Genomic DNA, 20,988 nt, shown 5'->3' with positions numbered 1-20,988 from the left:
ACCAGGGTACTGGTCACATGGGAGTCTCTGTCCTCCATGTATAGAATCGGTACTGGCCACATGGGAGTCTCTGTCCTCCCTGTATAAAACCAGGGTACTGGTCACCTGGGAGCCTCTGTCCTCCCTGTATAGAACCAGGGTACTGGTCACCTGGGAGCCTTTGTCCTCCCTGTATAGAACCAGGGTACTGGTCACCTGGGAGCCTCTGTCCTCCATGTATAGAACCAGGGTACTGGTCACCTGGGAGCCTCTGTCCTCCCTGTATAGAACCAGGGTACTGGGCACATGGGAGCCTCTGTCCTCCATGTATAGAATCAGGGTACTGGTCACCTGGGAGCCTTTGTCCTCCCTGTATAGAACCAGGGTACTGGTCACCTGGGAGCCTCTGTCCTCCCTGTATAGAACCAGGGTACTGGGCACATGGGAGTCTTTGTCCTCCCTGTATGTTACCAGGCTACAGGTGGGATTGGAGTTTCCCAGATATTAATCTGAATGAACCTTGAAATTTTCAAAATGATGTAATTATCCTTATTTTAAACCAATACTTTCTTTTGACTTAACAAAAGTATCTGCAAGATAGAACATTTAGGCAATTTTTCTATCTGAAGCTATTAAGACATGTGTTACCCGTAAAACCTTTTATATCTTTTTCATTTTCTTTGTTCTTATGTTATGAACTTTCAATTATTGCTATAATAATTGGGGGTTCGTCTGGGATTGAGTACATGTGATTTTTCAAAAGCCATTGTTCCTTCTTGCTGGTTGTAATTGCGCCATTGTATTTCATTGCAAATGTACTGATTTTTGTTGTGGAAATATATTTATTTCTGAGGCCATATCCTGTGTTGGAGGAAATTTGTTTTTGTAACTTCTGAAGAAAGGAAATCTCATGCTAACTAGGCCTTTCATCTGTGAGTGACTAACACATCTTTTTAAGCTAAATACACAGCAGGGGGTTGTTAGCTTTCTATTCTGTGTATTCTGTCCTGTTAACAAGATAGGGGACTATTTAAATAATGTAACAGCAAGTACTTTGGGAAATCACAGATTAATGTAAATTTTGTGAAGTTTAAATTGCGATTAAAAATCTAAGTGTAGAGAATATATTACATATATACAATATATTACATGTAATGTCTCCAGATAGAATCAGTGGGTTGGGTTACCCCCATCAACATGTTTGTCAGAAAAAATATAAATGAGCTTTTGTTTGTGTTTTAACTGTAGTTCTGGATGATCACTAGAAGCTCCAGCTAGTGTGTAAAGGTCCTTGCAAGGACCCTTGAGCAATGAAGATCACTGTCTGAAGATTCTGCCTGACGCCGATTGCCTGCTGTATCCTGTGACCAACAAATAAGAGCTCACACTCTAATCCGTTTCTGTCAGGCCCGAATAGAGAGGAACACTAACCGGTATTAGCGCTACTGAGGTAATAGGTGCGGAGTCTAACGTACCCCTGGTTTTCACCAGGGACCCCCGCAAGGAGGTTTGGACTTTGCTGCACAGGGCACGCAGGTCGCAGTCCTATTAGTCAGTTGCCGGTGTAGTGAAAGAAGGGTCAGACGGTCCGGGTCAAGCCAATCGGTATGCATGGTACAAAGGGAGAATCCAGGAGAATCGTCAAACAAGCCAAGGTCGCAGGAACACAGTGGGGCACACAGAAAGGAGGATGGTCAGCAAGTCGGGTCAAAACAGGAAGGCAGAATCCGAAGAATGGTCGAGGAAGCCGGGTCACAACAAAGGAGCAAAACACTTGGGAGCTAGAGGCAATAACCTGTTACTCTGGCACCCTAATGCGCCAGAGCCAGGTTTAAATAGAGGCAGGTAGGCAGGGATTTGAGGAGCAGATTCAGGCACATTGAGTGCCGATAAAAGCGTCCCGTTGCTAGGCAACGGGATGGACCTGTGCGTATGCGCCCGACAGGACTCGGGGGCGCGGCTCTCCTGTTGCCCGGCAAGAGTCTGGGCTGAGTGGAGGAGACAGGTATCCGTCCCCGCCAAGTGGAAGAACGGCGAGGACGGCGCCTGACAGTTTCCCAGTTGTCCTGTGTTGAACCCACGGTCTCTGTGTCAATGCTCTGCCTGCTACCCAGCAGCCCTGATCCATAGTTAAGCGGTCAGGAGGTACCAGTTGGCTGACAGCAAAAGACGCTGCAGCGGTTATACTAACTAGCCAGAAGTCAGCGGTTCCAGATGCCGTAAAGGAGTTTAGGGCTGGCAGCAAGATTCTCCTACAGCTATTAAGCATTTGCGATTTGCATGTCGGCGAGTGTTGGGTGACACCAGTAGGAGTGGTCAATAACTGTTACTGATGGCCAGAAAGCGATCCAGATAAACGGTGTAACATCCCTTTTCCTCTTTGCCCACAGACCGGGTGGCATAGTAGGACCATCCGGGCACAGTTATAATTGGTGGCAAGCTGTTCGCTAAACCCAGACGATTTTTGGAGACAAGTTTTGGAAAGCCAGGTTATTCAAGTGTAGAGTACCTGCAAAACAGGGGACTCACAGGATAGATAAATACAATGCAATGTCCAAGGCGGACCTCAAGATCCTGTGCCAAGCAAAGAACATCGAAATTCAGGGACAAGGAGCAAAATGAATGATGGCATAGAGTGAGCAGCACTGGTCAGTGGATGAGGAAGCTGATTGTGACAGTGAGAAGAAGGACACAAACACCAAACATAGAGGTATCAGCAATAACATATACAAAAGGAAAAGACTTTTGCTGGGCAACGATTAGTCTAAAAAATAACTAGAGGGTTCGCAGCTGTATGAAAGCACCTTGCTTTGTCCTTATAAAGAGAAAAAGACTAAAAAAGAGAGAAGAAATATACAGAGCTGACAACCAAGAAGTATACTCAATGAGTTTACATATAATCCTACTAAATCAAAACGATACACCAGAATGAAAACCTCTAGAAACAGATAGTTATTATATCAGATTAATATCATCATAAAAAGTCCCCAAATTGAGCAAAAAAGAAACAAAAAAAAAAGAAGTTAAAAACAAATAATTAGTCATATGGTGATACCTAATATAAAGAGCTGATAATCTATATATCCGATGATCTATACAAATCATAAGATCAAAACACATCTCATTTAAGCCACATATACAATGGACAATTGGAATAGTCCTACCTCTTAATGCTATATATGGGTTATTCACCAAAAGTAGTCCTAATAGTTGTTGTTATATTCCTCTTGATTTCTGAAACAAGCTGCAGAAGTAAATAATAAGCCAAAGATAGTACCAAGTAACTACGGGTTTAAGATTGAGAGATGAAAGTGCACTTCTCCACATAGACTGGAATTTACAATTCAGGCCTCCAATGTATGGCACCTCCAATTGACAAACTAAATTAGTCCAAATTATTGTGGTCCCCAGGTATTGAGGACAGTGCAGTCAGCAGTATAACTCGCGTCAATAGAAATACTGCAACAGTAATCAGATCTCTCCCGGGCCGTAATGATCATGTGTGCAGCTATCTGTTCGTATAATGCCTTCACCTCATGGGGTCCATATAAGGAGGCAAAAATTGCAGTCTGAATATGTCGGGTCTCTCAATTATATTCATCAACGGGTCCTGGATGCTTAGGTAGGAAAATTAAAAGCCCAACTGACGCGTTTCAAAGACGACACTGCAATACTGTTCTGACTCTTTCAAAGCCATTGTTGTTCTTTCCGCCCTTGATTAGGTATACGGAAATCAGTACTTGTCTAGTTAGAATGACAATCAAGGACTTGCTACATAAAGATTTTTAAATCTTCGAACCCATTTGCTTTTGCTATTTATTGATTGGATCATTATAACTATACCCTTTTATATAGATATCAGAACCTTAAAAATCATCATAAATATTCTAACAATGATAATAAAAAATATATACACATAATTAATAATACATAGTTATAAAATAAAATATTTAATATAATAAAATATCGGCAGTAACATCCCAGAACCAAGCAACAGTTTCCAGCAACAGCCCTTCTCCACACAATGCACCAGCTAACCTGCATTTTGGTCACTGTTCTTACCTGTTTCCCTTGGTTCTCACTCTCTGCATTCACTTACTGGTCTGAACTGAGCTTTCTAAAGACCTCAACGCTTCGGTTCACTGCCGTCCTTAGAAGACGGCGTCCTGCGGCTAGAGAGCACCTAAGTCCATATTCCCTTGTGGGGATTCCTGGTGAATACCTCTCTACTGTTAGACTCCGCACCTCTCTGGGGGTAAGTCTATATAGAGCAGGGCTTCAAGGTCTATTTCAAACTCAGGCTCCGTGACAACATATTTCCCATACTAATGCGGCAGCTGGAGTCACTGGGAGACAGAACAAATGAGGTGGAGCGGATGCTTATTGTCAAGTTGTGGAGCACCACCTCCTGCACCATCCTGTGAATACATATATCCTGCACCCAGATTAGGGTCGTTCCACTTTACCAAATTTGATGACAATGTTGGAGATATCAATAGACATTTGCAGGTGTTCGAAATGTCCTGTAGACCCCATGATTTGCCCAAAAAGTAGTGGATCAAGCTTTTAATCTCCACGCTAGAATGCCGTGCAATGGAGGCCTATCCTGGAGTGATCCCAGAGGACTATGCAGACTATAACGTGGTAAAAGTACCCTCCTAAAGCACTATGTTATTACCCTGGAATTCTACCGGAAGAAGATTCGGGATTTGGCTAAAAGCCTCACATCAGCCATGAGGAATTTGCCAACCAGTTGCGGTAGTTGACAATAAAATGAATTAATGGGTCTGGCTCCAAGTCCTGGTAAGTGTCACGGGCACTAGGAGTCTTTACCCAGGTATCACCAGATGATGGACTTACCAGAGCAGTATAGCTGGTAATATGGTACTCTGGTAGCGGGGTGACCACAGAACAGGAGACAGCAGATGGTAAGAGAATGCTCGAGAAAAGTCTATGACTAGCAGCACTGGTAATAGGTAGATAACTGTACACGAGGAACTAGATGGACAAGGAAACGTGAGGGTAGTCAGTGGTCTGCGGATAGCAAGTTGTACCACTGCTATAGTGAGGAGGAATGTCCAGGAGTAACGAGGAGGTGGTGAAAGTCAGCAGTCTGCGTATAGCAAGTTGTACCGCTGTCTAGGTGAAGGAATGGAATCCAGGTGAAGGTATCAGGGGGAGTCAGTGGTCTACGTTAGCAAGTTGTACCACTGCTAAGTGAGGATACTTGAAACTGGTGTCACAGGGAACAGGAGACAGTGGTCTGCATCTAGCAAGTTGTACCACTGCAATATATATGTGAGGAGGAGCACGAGGAGATGAATGCAATGCAGAGTATACACGGGCACACAGAACTTGATCCCACGATGATATGCACAATATAATAATAACTGAGCAGCACTGCACAAATATACAGAATCACAATAACTATCCAGGCAAATAGGAAACACAGTCAAATGATAGCAATAGTCTCAGTGGATAGGAACTCCGGAGGAGAACAAACTCAGTCCAGCAAGATATGCAATACACAAGCACAGTCAATGAGAAGTATGCATACCGCGGTTCAGGAGAGCAGGCTGTCAGAGAGACGTGCAGGGATACCTAAGCGGCTGAAGGCCGGCAGGAGGAGAAACCACTGGAAGATGGAAGCGGTAACCAAGTTGGTGCAGCGCACGGTAGGTAGACCATCAGGAACAAGGCAATACTCAGGAAGCAGTAGTATATGGAACTGGACACCTGGAGAACACGGGAGAGTTGAGGCGGTCTGATAACCAGTAGCTGAGATGAAAGCAGCGGAGCGCTGACCCGATGAAGACAGGCGAGTTGAAATGAGCAGGAACACTGTAGAAGCACGGAGACAGCGGATAGGAATCAGCTGGCTGCAGTCACGATGAACACAGGAGAGTTGAAGTGAGCAGGATACTGTAGAAGCACGGAGGCAGCGGATAGGAATCAGCTGGTGCAGTCACGATGAACACAGGAGAGTTGAAGTGGTCTGGAAACCACAAACGAACAACAGGAATCAGCAGATGCTGAATACACGAGGAAACACTGGAACACCTTCAGAGGCTCATGGGGAATGAGACTCCAAGATCAGGCAACGAGGTATTGACCACAGGTGCTTTAAATAGGGAGTGTTGCCTGATCAGCCAATTAACTAAAAGCAACAGGTACTGAAGGTTTGAAAGGGCTGCACATGCGCAGACCCTCAGGATGGTGGACGGCCACGGTTCCTAAACACACGAGAAGCGGCACTCACAGTCCGGTGAGTGACAGTAAGAATTAGTGGACTTGATTTGTAGAGAGCAGTTTCACCACAATGTGCACTGAAGGTGAAGGAATGGATGTGGCAGATCAGTATGTGGTGGTTTGGCCACACTGGCAGAAGTGCCAGTCTAGCAGCCATCCCCCATGGACTGTATGAACAGGGGAACAACCCTCCTCTGTTCATCACCCCCCCCCCCAATCAAGTGCCCACAAAGCCGGGTGTTCTAGCTAGCCCATGCTCCCTGGAAGTTATCAGAGACAACTGAGCTCCGGCTGGGCGAAAGTGTTATGGCTGCGGAAAAATCGGCCACCTGAGGATGGACTGTCCCACAACCCAAGCACCCCAAATTTGTGCCCCTATTCTTGGGGCCCGGCCGTCTTGTTTAACCGACGGAGGTGAACCCAAAGAAACTGTTCACACAAAAACCAGTCCAGAGGAGCGTGGTGGTGAGCAAAATAACTCAGCAGAAGGGAGTCAATTGTTTTGCCAAAATATATGTAGGGGAACCTGCAGCCAGTCTAAGTGGGACCACTGCAGAGAGAAGGATCTAAAATCTCGGGGGGCCTCAATCACTGTAGTGAGACCCTATCTTATTGATCCTGCTGCAGTATTGCAGGTTCGCACTGCCAAAGTTACTGTGGCAGATGGACTGGACTGGAAAGGAAGTGCCTGTAGCAAGGGTATATCTGGACTGGGGAATTGGACAGCAGTTGCGAGATGTTTGCATTATGGATGGCCTTCCCACCAATGTGATCTTAGGGAATGATGTTGGGGGTGGAATTGTGACTGTGTTTCTCAAATTGATTACCTGGAGCCAAGCTGCCAGACAACAGGCTTCAACATCTACACCTGCACAACCCAGCCCAGAAGAAATGACCACAGCTATTAGACAACAGTCATCAACCGCAACCACAGCCTCAGCCAGCCCAGAGGAAAAGCTGCAAGATCTTCAGGAACCAGCCAGCTCTTTGTCTCTGGAAAGACTATCTCCCCTAGCAGCGCAGAGGATGTTGTCCTCCGGCCTATCTGATCTTGTGTGGGTACCTGTTGATGCTCCTTACCCTAGCAGTATGCCAGCTCCAGTGGTAAGTATAGCCAAACACAGTGACCTCCCTTTGAATGACCCTACTTTGACTGACCCTAGTGACTCCAACATAGACCCCCCTGCAGAGTGTCCCCACTTAGATGATCGTGAGGGCCACAGGAAAGTGTTCAGGGCAGCTCAAGTCTCTGATCCCTCTCTGGAAGGCATGAGGTGCCAAGCTGGCAGCAGCATTTCAGGGATGGAAGTGGGGAGTGTGACCTGGTGTAAAGGGTTGCTGTACCGTGTAGCTAGGATGGTAGATAGGAATAGACCCTTCTGGGAACAAGTTCAACTGGTGGCCCCATGGAGCTTTTGCGTGCAACTGATGTCAGTTGCCCACAAAATCCCTATGGTTGGACATCAAGGGAGACACTGCACACTGAAGCGCCTGACGCAGGACTTTTTGTGGTCTTGAATGTTGGATGATGTCAGAATCTATTGTAAATCCTGAGATGTGTGTCAGCGGCATAGGGGCCCCACTGCTTGTGCTTCCCTCATGTCCTCCTTGCCAATAGTTGGGGGGACCATTTTAGCGAGTAGCTGTGGACATAGTAATTTCACTATTTGTGCCCAGTAGATTGGGTAAGAGATACATCTTCACTGTGGTGGATTATGCCTGAGGGTTCCCTAGTGAGATTCGAAGTGATCAGTTCATGAGTGAAGTGGTCCAGTTTCTCTGGACAAAGTGCAGAGTGCGGCAACTCCGTCTTCTCCTACCATCTACAGACTATTGGACTGTGCAAGTGGTTCAACAGGACTCTGAAGCATATTCTACAGGCATTTGGAACCTTGGAGGGAGAGGGGACTGGGAATGCTACCTACCACATCTGTTGGCTTATTTGGACGTGCTGTAGTAGTCTACCGGTATCTCCCCCTTTGAATTACTATATGGCCGTAGAGTGAGGGCCTCTTGACCTGTTCCAGGAATCTTGGGAAGGGGAGCTTCCCACTCAGGATGTTTCTGTGTTGGAGTATGTGATCAAGCTCAGAGATTGGTTAGAGAATCTCATGGGGTTCGCACAAGCTAGCAGAAACACAGACCAAACAGAAGACTTGGTATGATCATCATCATTTATTTATATAGGGCCACTAATTTCGCAGCGCTGTACAGAGAACACACTCACATCAGTCTATAATCAGGGCTCTTGCGCCAGAGTTTTTTTTTTAGCTGAAAATGATTTTATTGAGTTTTATAAAGTATTTTCTGGGGGTACAGAAAAAAAAATAGGGGAAGGGAAAGACACAATCAGGGAAAAGGGGTACATAGTGGGAGCGAAACACAACAATGTATCATGACACACAGGCCATATACACATTCCTCTCTCTGAAATCTTGCAGTACAAGTATATCCAGTTGTTACATAAAATTAGAATCCTAAACCATAAACACAAGACACATCTTCTTTCATAGTGCAGAGGCCGATCCATTTTACCCAATTACTTAAACCAAAACTCTAAGCAGTGCTTAAATCAAATCTAAAGCCATTAAGACCCGATGGGATCCGACATGACCAACTAATGGGGGGACTGGGACTGGATGCCCTCTCCTTCTGTGACATAATTATGCCAGCTACACCATTTCACTAGTGGGGAAGTCGTGAAATATGGAACTCCTAGGGTCTCCATCTCAAAACTGAAATTCACTTTATCTTTAATCTTAGACAATTTCGGTGGAGTCAGTTGCTTCCAGGCCTGTGTTATGGCAGCTCTCATTGCAATAAAGATGGGACCCATCACATATCTGTCCCCAGATGGAATTGAGGGGGGATAGTGATGAAAGCTCTGGGGAAGGATTTGTTGGATAACCAAGGACCACCAACAGCTGAAAAACATCTAACCACAGGGGTTGCAGAATTGGACATGACCAAAAACCATGGAATATATCTCCTCTCTCTGTGCAATTACGCTCGCAAGTCGGGGGAATTGAGGGCCAAATTTTATGCAACCTCTCAGGGGTCACGTAAAGTGTATTCAAGAGTTTAATCAAGCATTTCAGTGTGATTTAAGACATTTGGACATTGTAAAAGAGTTACGAAGGATACATTACCACTCCTCCTCTGAGAACACTACCTGAAGATCGAGCTCCTAATGAAGTTGTATTTTGGATTTGGCAATATCAATTGTGAAATTAGAATAGTGTACCAGGTGGTAATACTAGCTCTGTTACTACTCTTTACCAGATTTGCTTGATATATAGCCGGAGGAGATCTTATGACGACATATTTGAGTGAGGGCTCTGTCAGCCAGTGTCTAAGCTGAAGGAATTTGTAAAAGTCTCTTTTGGGCAAATGGTATTGCTCACACAACTGGGAGAAGAAGGAAAGTATACCTGAATCAAACAAGTGGCCTAGAGCCAAAATCCCTCTAGATATCCATCCTGAAAGGTTTAAATTTAAAAAGGTTTAATACAGGCAACAGCCTGTAATGAGACATTTGCCGTAGGTCGGGCAAATCCCTCAGAGCCTTCACACAATCTGTCCCACACTATTAAAGCGTCCCTAGTAAGAGTGGGCTGGTTATGAGCTTGAGGTCTCCAGTCCCGGGGGACCCACACCAAATCAGCCAATAGAAAATCAGAATTGCGAGCCTTTTCTAGGTCAACCCACGATTTCCTACCCCCTGGAAGGAACCAATCACATATCTGCGAAAGCAGACAAGCTTCATGATACCTCCATTGGTCAGGGAGGGCCAAACCCACTGTGCTTTCCTCCTAGTCCTACGTTGAAGGGTCATCTGTGGTGGTCTGGCCTTCCATACATACAACCTCATAACTTTTACTAGTTTATTTATCAAGCGAGCTGGGAGGCTAAATGGGAGCATGCGGAATAGATACATCATCTTTGGGAGGAGCATAATCTTAAATGCTGATATTCTGCCCAGCCAGGAGACCTCGTAGCACAACTATGAAGCAGTGAGGGACTGAAGCTGGGTATCGAGATGCGGGGTAATCTGAATACCGAAGTAAAAAATTTCTGTGGATTTCCAAGTATAGGGATATGTCTTTCAGCTTCTGTAATGTCTCCTGCGGAATGTTAATGGGAAGAGCCTCTGTTTTAGAGGTATTAAGTTTATACAGAGATGCTTCGATAAACTGGGTCAGAAGTCTATGGATTGCAGGCAACGAGGTCTCCGGACTGGAAACAAATAATAGGACATCATCCGCGAATAAGCAATACTTGTGGGCCTCTCCTCCCACGGCCACTCCCGTAAATTGCTGATTAATTCTCACTCTAGCGGCCAGCGGTTCAATTGCCTTGAGATATATGAGAGGGGACAAATGGCAACTCTGTCTGGTGCCATTGGAAATTGGAAAATTGTTGGACAGTAACCCAACGCTAAATACCCGCACAGAGGGTTTAACATAAAGTGCCAGGATAGCGCTCAGGAACTCTCCAGCCATCCCCATATGTTGTCATATATAACCAGTGTAGTTCATCGAACGCCTTTTCAGCGTCCAGTGAAAGCAGCAGCAGTGTATCTCCCGGTGTGTGGATCTGTTCTATAAGGTGAAAAATACGCCTTGAATTGTCAGGAGCTTGTCTGCCCGTAACAAACCCCACTTGGTCTGGGTGAATCAACATTGGGATAACCGTGGAGAGCCTGTTAGCGATAAGCTCCGCAATAATTTTAATGTCTGAGTTTAATAGGCCTATAATTTTTGCAGTCTGTGGGGTCCTTTCCTGGCTTAGGGATTACTATGTTAAGGGATTTTAGCCTGGAATTTTCCTGCTGTTGTGCCTGCATTAAATAACTGCTCCAATATGAGAACCAATTCCTCATGGAAGGTGATAAAAAAGTTATTAATGTAACCATCTGGCCCAGGTGCCTTGTCTTTGGGAAGATGTTTAATAGCTTGTCTAATTTCCTCGTGGGACCACAGAACTTTAAGCTCTGCTCCAACGAAGGGGTCTATCGAAGGGAGGGAAAGGCCCTCCAAAACGGCGGATATATCATACTCAGACGGGTGGTGAAGAGTAGGATCTAGTTGGAGATTATAAAGGTTTGAATAAAACAATGCAAAACTATTTGCTATATCCCGGGAATTAGAACATTTGATGCCCAACGAGTTTACAATACACTTTAATCTGGTTGCGGGCCTGAAGCCCCCTCAGTTTCCCTGCCAATAACATGCCCGCTATATTGCCTGCCACATAAAATTTTTGGGGTAATCTAGACAATGCTAATGAAGTGCGGGCCAAGAGTAACTTTTGTAATTCCGCCTTAACCAGCGAAATCTCCGTACCATGGATCTAGTAGGATGTTGTTTGTGTTGTGTTTCTAGGTGTTTAAGCTTGGTCTCCAACTCTGACTGTCTATGTAAATTTGCTTTCCTCATCCTAGCTGCCACCTGAATAGCTGTACCTCTGACTACTGCTTTGAGAGCACACCAGTAAGTGAAGATCGAGGTCTCCTTGGGGTCATTCATTTGTATATATGATAAAAGAGCCTCTTTAATTGCTAACCTGGCTTGCAAAGAAGAAAGTAAGTGGGCTGCCAGATGCCAAGGGTGCAGGGGAGGATATTGCCCTGTGGGTTTCCAAGACCCATACCATTGGATCATGGTCTGACCAAGAGATAGTGAGAATCTGTACCCCAATTGTGTTCTAAAGTGTCCATTTATCTGACAGGATAAGATCTATTCATGAGTATGAGTTGTGCACTAAGAAAAATACGTGTAATCCCTAACATTTGGATTTGCTATCCTCCAAACAGCATATAGGCCGTATTCTACCAGGAGCCTCCCAAACGCTAATGACGGGTTGCCCAGGGTTGGGGAATCCAAGAAACTAGAGGGGAGCAATCTGTCCAGTCTAGGATCTACGACCAGGTTGTAATCTCCCAATATTATCACACTACCCGTTTAACCTTATCTATTAATGTCAAAGTCGACTTCAGAAATGGTACCTATCTAGAATTGGAGGGTAAATGGGTCACTTTAGTCTCCTTATATACCCCCAACTGGCCAATAATTATCAAAAATCTTCCATTCTTGTCTTCTACTTTTGAGGATAATGTAAAGGATTTGGAGCTAATTTAAAAGGCCACTCTGCATCTCTGGTGAAACATGTCGGGTAGTGTTGGTTTCTAAAGACCGGAGGAGCCCTAGCTGCAAAATGTGTTTCCTGTAGAGCTACAATGTCTGCTTTATGTTTATGGAAAGAGGACAGCACCAATCTACACTTGCTGGGGGAATTCAACCCCCTGACATTTAGAGATAAAAACTTAACCATTATTTAAGGTGGTATACACTGAACAATAGAGTTAACATAATAGATGCATAATGTTTCTAGAGAGCTCCATAACCATAAATAGATGGAGAATGTTGCATAGGGTGTTGTGTTCCGATGGAAAAGAAGGGAAAGGGAAACAAAAGAAAATGGAAGATGAGTGGGGGGTGGGGGGGGTAAAATCCCCCCTATAGGATGGGAAAAGGAAAATAACCTTATACATAGGGTCAAGGTATTTGCCAGTAGGACAGAGAACCAGCAAAATACTTAACTTGGGGCGCATGGCTAGAGCCACAATGTGCCACCACCTGCATACATGACTAAATATATCCGAACATATGAAAAACAGTATAACAATAACAAGACTGGAGTGAGAGACTCTGAATTTAAATCCTCAGACAGCTCAACTTCACAAAGATCACAACTTCACAATATGAGTTCCGTGTTCAACATTTAGTATACACTACTTATATAACTATCCGCTGACTTGTAGCATAACTCTATCTGTAAAGTACAGGAAAAGTAATGCCCCCTTTAACGAACATCAACCCCATGTTATTATTATTATTATTATCCTTTATTTGTTAGGCGCCACAAGAGTTCCGCAGCGCCGTACAATGCACAAACAGTAGACAGTACTGGGTATTACATTACTGAATAGTAAACAAAAAATACTGACACTTCAGGAGCTCCAAGCAGGCTAATGCGGTAGAGATGGAGCAGAAGAGCTGGTAAGGACACAAGAGGGAGGAGGGCCCTGCTCAATGAGCTTACATCCTAAGGGAGGGTGAACAAAACACAGGTACAGAGGGAGTGAGTTGGCGTATAAAGGAGGGGAGGCGGGGTTAGGTGAAAGGTGGGTAGGCTTTGAGGAACAGGTGGGTTTTTAGTGCCCGTTTGAAGGAGCCAAGAGTGGGAGAGAGACGGATGGAGCGAGGCAGGTAATTCCAGTGAAGGGGGGCAGCGCGGGTGAAGTCTTGGATTCTGGAGTGGGAAGAGGTAATCAGAGTGGAGGAGAGGCGACGGTCATTGGCCGATCACAGAGAGCAGGCAGGAGTGTGAATGGAGAGGAGGTCAGTGATATATGGGATGCGGAGGAGGAGCGGCGAGATAGGAAGATGAGTCTAGCAGCCGCGTTAAGAATAGAGCGGAGGGGGGTGAGATGGGAGAGGGGGAGGCCGGAGAGGAGGAGGTTGCAGTAGTCCAGGCGGGAGATAATGAGTGCATGGATGATAGTTTTGGTGGCATCCTGAGAGAGGAAAGGTCGGATGCGGGCAATGTTGCGAAGTTGGAAGCGACAGGCTTGGGCAAGGGATTGAATGTGGGGGGTGAAGGAGAGAGAAGAGTCGAAGGTAATGCCTAGGCAGCGAAGTTGGGTGACAGAAGAGATGGAGGTGTTATTAACAGTGATAGAGAGGTCGTGGTGGGAGGAGAGCCTGGGGGGAGGAAAGACAATGAGTTCCGTTTTGGAGATGTTGATCTTGAGAAATCGCGAGGACATCCAGGAGGAGATGGCAGAGAGGCAGTCGGATACACGAGAGAGAAGGGAGGGGGAGAGGTCAGGCGAGGAGATGTAGAGTTGAATGTTGTCAGCGTAGAGGTGATACTGAAGACCAAAGGAGGAGATGAGAGCGCCAAGGGAGGAGGTATAGAGTGAAAAGAGTAGAGGGCCAAGAACAGAGCCTTGAGGGACTCCAACAGGGAGAGGGGAGGGGGTTGAGGAAGAGCCAGAGGTGGATACCGAGAAGGAGCGGTTAGCGAGATAGGAGGTGAACCAGGCAAGGACAGAACCCGATAGGCCAAGAGAGAGAAGAGTTTGTAGCAGGAGGGGTGATCAACGGTATCAAAGGCCGCAGAGAGGTCGAGTAGGATGAGTAGGGAGAAGTGACCCTTGGATTTGGCTAGTAGTAGGTCATTGGTAACTTTGGCCAGGGCAGTTTCGGTGGAGTGGAGGGGGCGGAAGTTTGATTGGAGAGGGTCAAGGAGGGAGTAATCCGAGAGGTGTCTGGTGAGGCGGTTGTAGACAATCCTCTCAAGTAATTTGGAAGCATAGGGGAGAAGAGAGATAGGGCGATAGTTAGCAGGAGAGGTAGGGTCAAGATTAGGTTTCTTGAGGATGGGAGAGATAAGAGCGTGTTTAAAAGAAGAGGGGACCACGCCAGAGGAGAGTGAGAGGTTGAAGAGGTGAGCAAGGTAAGAGCAGGCCATGGAGGAGAGAGAGCGAAGGAGGTGAGAGGGTATAGGATCAAGAGGACAGGTGGAGGGTGGAGAGGATAGAATAAGTGAGTGAACTTCAACACCCGAGGTGGGGCAGAAGGAGCACCAAAGTTGGTTGGTGGGGGGAGGTGAAGGGAAAAGGGGGGAAAGAGAGGGAAGGGAGGAGGAGATGTTAAGTCTGATGGCCTCAATTTTGGAAGAGAAAAAGGTGGCGAAGTCAGAGGCGGGAAGGTGGGATGGGAGGGGGGGTGGAGAGAGGAGGGAGTTGAAGCTGGCAAAGAGGCGGCGGGGATTGGAGGACTGAGAAGAAATGAGGGACTTAAAGAAGGATTGTTTGGCAAGGGAGAGGGCGGAGCAGAATGAGGTGAGGATAAATTTAAAGTGAAGGAAGTCAGCCAGGGAACGAGATTTCCTCCAGAGGCGTTCAGCAGTGCAAGAGCATTTTTGGAGGAAGCGGGTGAGGTTGGAGTGCCAGGGTTGGGAAATGAGGCGGCGTTGGGGGATGGAGGAGGCCGGGGCAACAGCATCAAGGGCAGTAGTGAGGGAGAGGTTGTAGAGAGAGGACGCCTGGTCAGGGCAAGCCAGGGAGGGAAGGGGAGAGAGGAGAGAATTAAGAGTGGAGGAGAAGGAGATGGGGTCAATTGCTTCAAGGTTGCGTCTGGTGAGGGTGGCTTTAGGCGGGGGGGAGCAGGGGAGGAGGACATTATGAAAGAGAGGAGATGGTGGTCAGAGAGTGGGTAGGGAGAGATGGAGAAGTCTGAGAGATCGCAGAGATGCGAGAAGACAAAGTCGAGGGAGTGACCAAGATGGTGGGTGGGGGAGTAGGTCCACTGGGTGAGACCTAGGGAGGAGGAGAGAGAGAGAAGTCTGATAGTGGCAGGGTCTGAGCATTTGAGGTTGGGAAATGAGGCGGCGTTGGGGGATGGAGGAGGCCGGGGCAACAGCATCAAGGGCAGTAGTGAGGGAGAGGTTGTAGAGAGAGGACGCCTGGTCAGGGCAGGCCAAGGAGGGAAGAGGTGAGAGGAGAGTTTCGAGAGAGGAGGAGAAAGCTGTAGTGTCAATAGCATCAAGGTTGCGCCTAGTGAGGGTAGATTTAGGCGAGGTGGGAGCCTGGGAGGAAGACAGAGTGAAGGAGAGGAGATGGTGGCCAGAGAGTGGGAAGAGAGAGATAGAGAAGTCGGAGAGGTCGCAGTGATGAGAGAAGACGAGGTCTAAGGCATGGCCAAGACTGTGAGTGGGAGAAGAGGTCCACTGGGTGAGGCCAAGTGAGGTGGAAAGGGCGAGAAGTTTAGTGGTGGCGGGGTCAGAGCAGTTGTCAATGGGGATGTTAAAGTCGCCAAGTATGATGGAGGGAAGGTCAGAGGTAAGGTAGTGAGTTTACTAACATCTTTAGAGCGTCCATATCCACAGTGCCGCCCAAGATAACCACTGAGATGGCTTGAGCGACCCGTTGTTGACGATTGTCATCTCTGCAACCTGGGGAGAAAACATAGAAGAAAGAACACCTCACAAACAACAACATAATGTAAGAGTTTACCACAACAATTGTTATTCTAAAGAATATACCTGTGGTTTAAACATGAGGATTCCACCACATAATGCAGCTGATCAATCCCCACCATAGTATAGGGGTACCAGCTTTACGTGACTCTCCAAATAGTGTACCAGCTAGAATGACCAGACCTTTGAAGAGAAAGGCCAGTGAAGCTGTCTTTGGAACATAATGTAGCAGTCACTGAAAAATTATCCATCTTGAACTCCAACGAGGGAAGACAATAGTATACTTAGAGAATGTCCTTTACCTGACACCAGAAAACTCCTATATGGTCTAATATCCACTGGGAAGGTTCCGGGATTTAGGGTCAGGCTGTGGTGATTGGATGTTTCAGGACTCCAAGATCTTCGATCCTTCTTCCACCAAGGAGATGACATGCAACCTATTATTTCTAGGAACCAGGAGTTTAACTGCAAATCCCTACCTATAGGGAATGTCATTTTCTCTCAGTATTTTAGTGACTGGATGGAACGAACAACGCTTGGTTATTGTAGCTTGTGGGAAGTCTGGAAACAGCTGTAAACCTTGCAAAGCTTCTAAGTTCTCTGCTCCTCTCGCTGCTCTCAAGATACGCTCCTTTACATGAAAGAAGTGAATGGGCATGAGGGTGTCTCTGGACAGAGTATCTGACACATTTCTGGCCTTAGGTAATCTATGTATTGGATCAATAAGTATGTCCTGAGTGGAGGCTGTTCATTGGAGCTTCCGAAACAGATCTGTGGTGTAAGGCAGAAGGTCATCTTTGGAAACTTGCCCCGTATTTTAATGTTGTTCCGACAGGATCTATCCTCTACATCAGCCAACTTATCTCTCAAGCTAGACACCTCAGCTTTAAGTTGTTCATGCAAAGTAATCAGATCATTATGGGAGGCCACCATCCCCTCCACATTGTCTCCAGATGGTCCTATTCCCAATTGAAGCTGAAAGATGTCAGGGCGGCTGGCGAGGCAGAGCTGGATAGGGACAGTGAGTCACCACAGTTATCAGCTCCTTTAGGGGAGGGCAAAGAAGCATTAACCTTTTGAAGTTTAAAGAAAGGTAACTGTTTAACTGGTTTGGACGGTTTGATCTTTTTAGGGTCCATGTTTACGCCTATGCTCCAACAGAGTGAATGCCGCTCTCTATCAGCTTCGTTCGGATGACCCAATACAGGAGAAGTCAAAAGAATTTAATTTATCACATGAATAACATGAAGCGCAGGGTAGAAAGTATGCATGCGGGTGGCAGCTTTAGTTGCGTTTTAGGTCGAATACATTATTGGTTGGTCTGTATCCACAAACATTTTGAGCATGTTTTAAAGGGGCAGAAGGCTAGTGGAAGGAGCCACTTATTTTTAGCGTTTGAGGCTTAACACCTTGCCCTAAGTAACCTCTTGGTGCTGCACAGACTAGCTGCGAGATGTTAAAGTAGCGAATCAAGGCTAACAAATTGTGGTAAATTCCTTGGAATATCAGTGGCCACCAGATGGCAGTAGACGTCAGCCAAGTGTATAGTATTGCAGGAATAGGCATAGAGTGAAAGCATGCAGCAGCAGCTCAAGTCCACCAGATGTCAGCAGCGAGGCCCATGAAGTGTGAAGAGACAAGGAGCTGATCAGCACAATCAGATTGCCTGACCCAACAAGACCTCTCCATATAACCAGGTACTCACTGCGGTGAACCATAGTGATGGGAAATCTGGTTCATTTTGAAGATTAGTTCATTCTGATCTAGTTCACACAAAAGATTAGTTCAAAAGATTAGTTCATTTCACTCATTTGACTCAGTAGTTCATTTAGCTCAGTTAGTGCAGTTAGATCACTGGCTCTGGGACACTGCTGAGAGAAGTGATTGGAGACAGATCTAGTCTATTACACATACTGTAGGCATATATACTACATCTCATTAGATGAGTTAGAGTCCTGTTAAAATGATCAGATAAGTTTAATATGTCGGATCATTTTTAATATTTTAAAAAGGGCAATCACTTATACAAAAACTAGTAGTGACATGTTGAGCTCTGCAAAGTTAATTACATTTTCATTATTATTTTTTATTTCCATAATACGCAAATGAAAAAGACCCAAATTCAGAGTATTATAAAGTGTCACTTTTTTGCTTTTAAAATTGAGATCAGTGCAATCAGGATATAGGGGAGATGTATCAAACCTTAGGGGGGATTTTTACAGCTGTAAAAAGACCCCAAATAGGCATCAAGTCACTGGGGGCGGGGCCAAGATGGCGCAATTCATGAAGCTCCGCCCCCTACACCAATACCCCCCGCTCCAGGAACTCCCAGACGTAACCAACATAATGTTGGCAATTATGACTAATCAGCTTCTGTCATTTATCTAGCACAGTCTATAAAATGATAGAAACTGATTAGTTGTTATGGGCAACGCTTCCACTTTATCTCTCTTGAAGGTTTAATACATCTCCCCTGTATATATGGTCCAGTAAACAGAACTACAGTATATAGCATGCAGCACTCAGCAGTGCAGTGTGTCTGGAGCTGACAGGGAAGGGAATCTATCCTGTGACTCATGAGCTAAATGATCTTAATGATTGAAATGATTCAGAGAGTGAAATGATTCGGAGACTGAAATGAATCGGAGACTCGTATGAGTCACTGAGTGAAATGAACTAGATGAACTATTGAACTCCTGAGGGAGGAGAATGACTTATGACTCATAGTCAGTGATCAGCTCCAGAGTCTCACACAATGTCTGAGCACAGCAGCGCCACCTTTGGTAGTTTAGAGGTACTGACTCATGAGTGTTAAATGAGAGAGCTGAATAGAAACAAAAGAGCCAGTGTACATGAGACAGTGAGTGAGGCTGCTGCAGCTGCTCGGCTTTATCTCTAACTCCTCCCACTTGTTTTAGTTCCTGGTGAACTAATCTTTGTCAGAGCTGTGAACTAAATGATTTAGTTCACTTTGAAGATTAGTTCATTTGAACTAATCATTCGTGAACTACCCATCACTAGTGAACCAGCATATGCTGCGGGGGGACAGCCAACAGGGTCAGCAGGCAGGATGGGCTCAGGCCAACAGTGGGTCTCGGCAAACCTCCCAGGCTACAACGCAGATCAGCAGCTGCAGGGGTAAAGACCTCCGGACCACCTCTCCTGACACCAGACCCGGCCAGAAGGCACCAGCAACAATGAAACTTGCAGATGAAAGGAGCCCCTCCCGGCGCTCAAGGAGTCGTCTTCGGAGCACAGGTAAGTGTGTGGGGTGCTTGAGGGACCACTGAGCTGTGCGGGAAACTCTGTGGCGGTGCAGGATTAGGTCTTAAAGTAGGCCATACGTTTGCAGCCCACCGAACTGTGCCCCAGACGAGCTGCGGATATCTCATCCCAGGCAGTTGGGGGACCACCTGTCTGTCACTTTGTGCTGCTTTGGGGTGATAACGACCCCCGATTTTGCTGGAACTGTATAACAATCACAGGAGCCTTTAGATACTGCGTTCTTACACTATGGTGACCAAGCCACGCCCCCCTCGCACCAGAGTTTTTGATTTTTGGTAGAAGGTACTTCATCTGGTGCCCACACACCAGAACAAGCTCCCGGCTGCCTGGGATGGGCCGTACATGGTTTCAAAATGCTTAAATTACATCACATGGGGTGTCATTTGATTGCAACTGTAGGCAGCATCGGACCTACCATGTAAACATGATAAAGGCATACCACGAGCGTGTGGAGAGTTTACTGCTTACCGACTAAGAAACTAGGAAGTGATCCACTACCTGGCTTCCTTGCGGATGCCAGAGATGAAGGGGTTGTAGAGGAAGCTGGCTGGGATGAGCAGTTGAGTAACCGCAAAAAGGAGCAGCTTAAGCAAGTGCTGCGGCCCTATTATTAAACCTGGCAGGACTTCCTTGGTGATGCACCATGTGGACACTGGTGAGCATGGGCCACTTAGGCATCCTGCTTTGCATGGCTCACCAGAAACCAAGGAGTGTATATACAAGGAGGTGCTGGAGAGGCTTGAGCAAGGTGTGGTCCAGCCATTGCACAATCCCTTGGTGTCCTCCATTGTATTGGTTCCCAAAAAGGATAAGACAATGCGGTTTTGCGTAGATTACTTCCAGTTGAAAGAAGTGACCGTCTCTGATTCCTATCCCCTGCCCCACATTGACGCTGTGTTAGACTTGTTAGCTGGAGCAAAGTATATTTTAACATTTGATTTGAGCAACAGGTATTGACACCAGAGGCTGAAGAACGTCGGCTTTCATCAATCCATTTGGCCTGTTCGAGTTTAAGTTCATGCCGTTTGGGATGGAAAAGCTCTCCAGTCCCCTTCCAGCATGTGGTTGATTACCTGCTGGAAGGGTGTAAAGTGCTTGCTCATGCTTACTGGGATGACATTGCCATTTTTACTAAGTCCCGGGAGCCCCATCTGAAACCTTTTAGGGCAGGTTTCAGTTTGCAGGTCTGACCACCTGAGCAGACAAGTGTCAAATGGGGATGTCAAAGGTACAGTACCTGGGGCATTGTGTGGTGGGAGGTAGGGTTAAGCCAGAACCAGCTAAGGTAGAGGCAATCCGACCCACAACCTAAAGACAAATATTGGCCTCCTTAGGGACTGCGGGGTATTACAGATGTTTTGTCCCAGAATTCAGTACTGTAGCGTAGCCCCTGACAGATCTCACTAAGAAGAAACTCCCCAAAGTAGT

General features: G+C 46.2%; 1 protein-coding gene across 1 annotated transcript in view; it reads left to right on the top strand.

Annotated features, from left to right (window-relative positions):
- Positions 1-20,988, top strand: part of LOC142110416 (myosin-IIIb-like) — a 185,895-nt gene that overhangs the window by 69,114 nt on the left and 95,793 nt on the right. The gene's annotated exons all lie outside the window — the stretch shown is intronic.

The sequence above is a fragment of the Mixophyes fleayi genome, chromosome 1 (assembly GCF_038048845.1).
Source record: "Mixophyes fleayi isolate aMixFle1 chromosome 1, aMixFle1.hap1, whole genome shotgun sequence".
Lineage (NCBI taxonomy): Eukaryota > Metazoa > Chordata > Amphibia > Anura > Limnodynastidae > Mixophyes > Mixophyes fleayi.
This window is presented reverse-complemented; position numbering and strand designations above follow the sequence as displayed.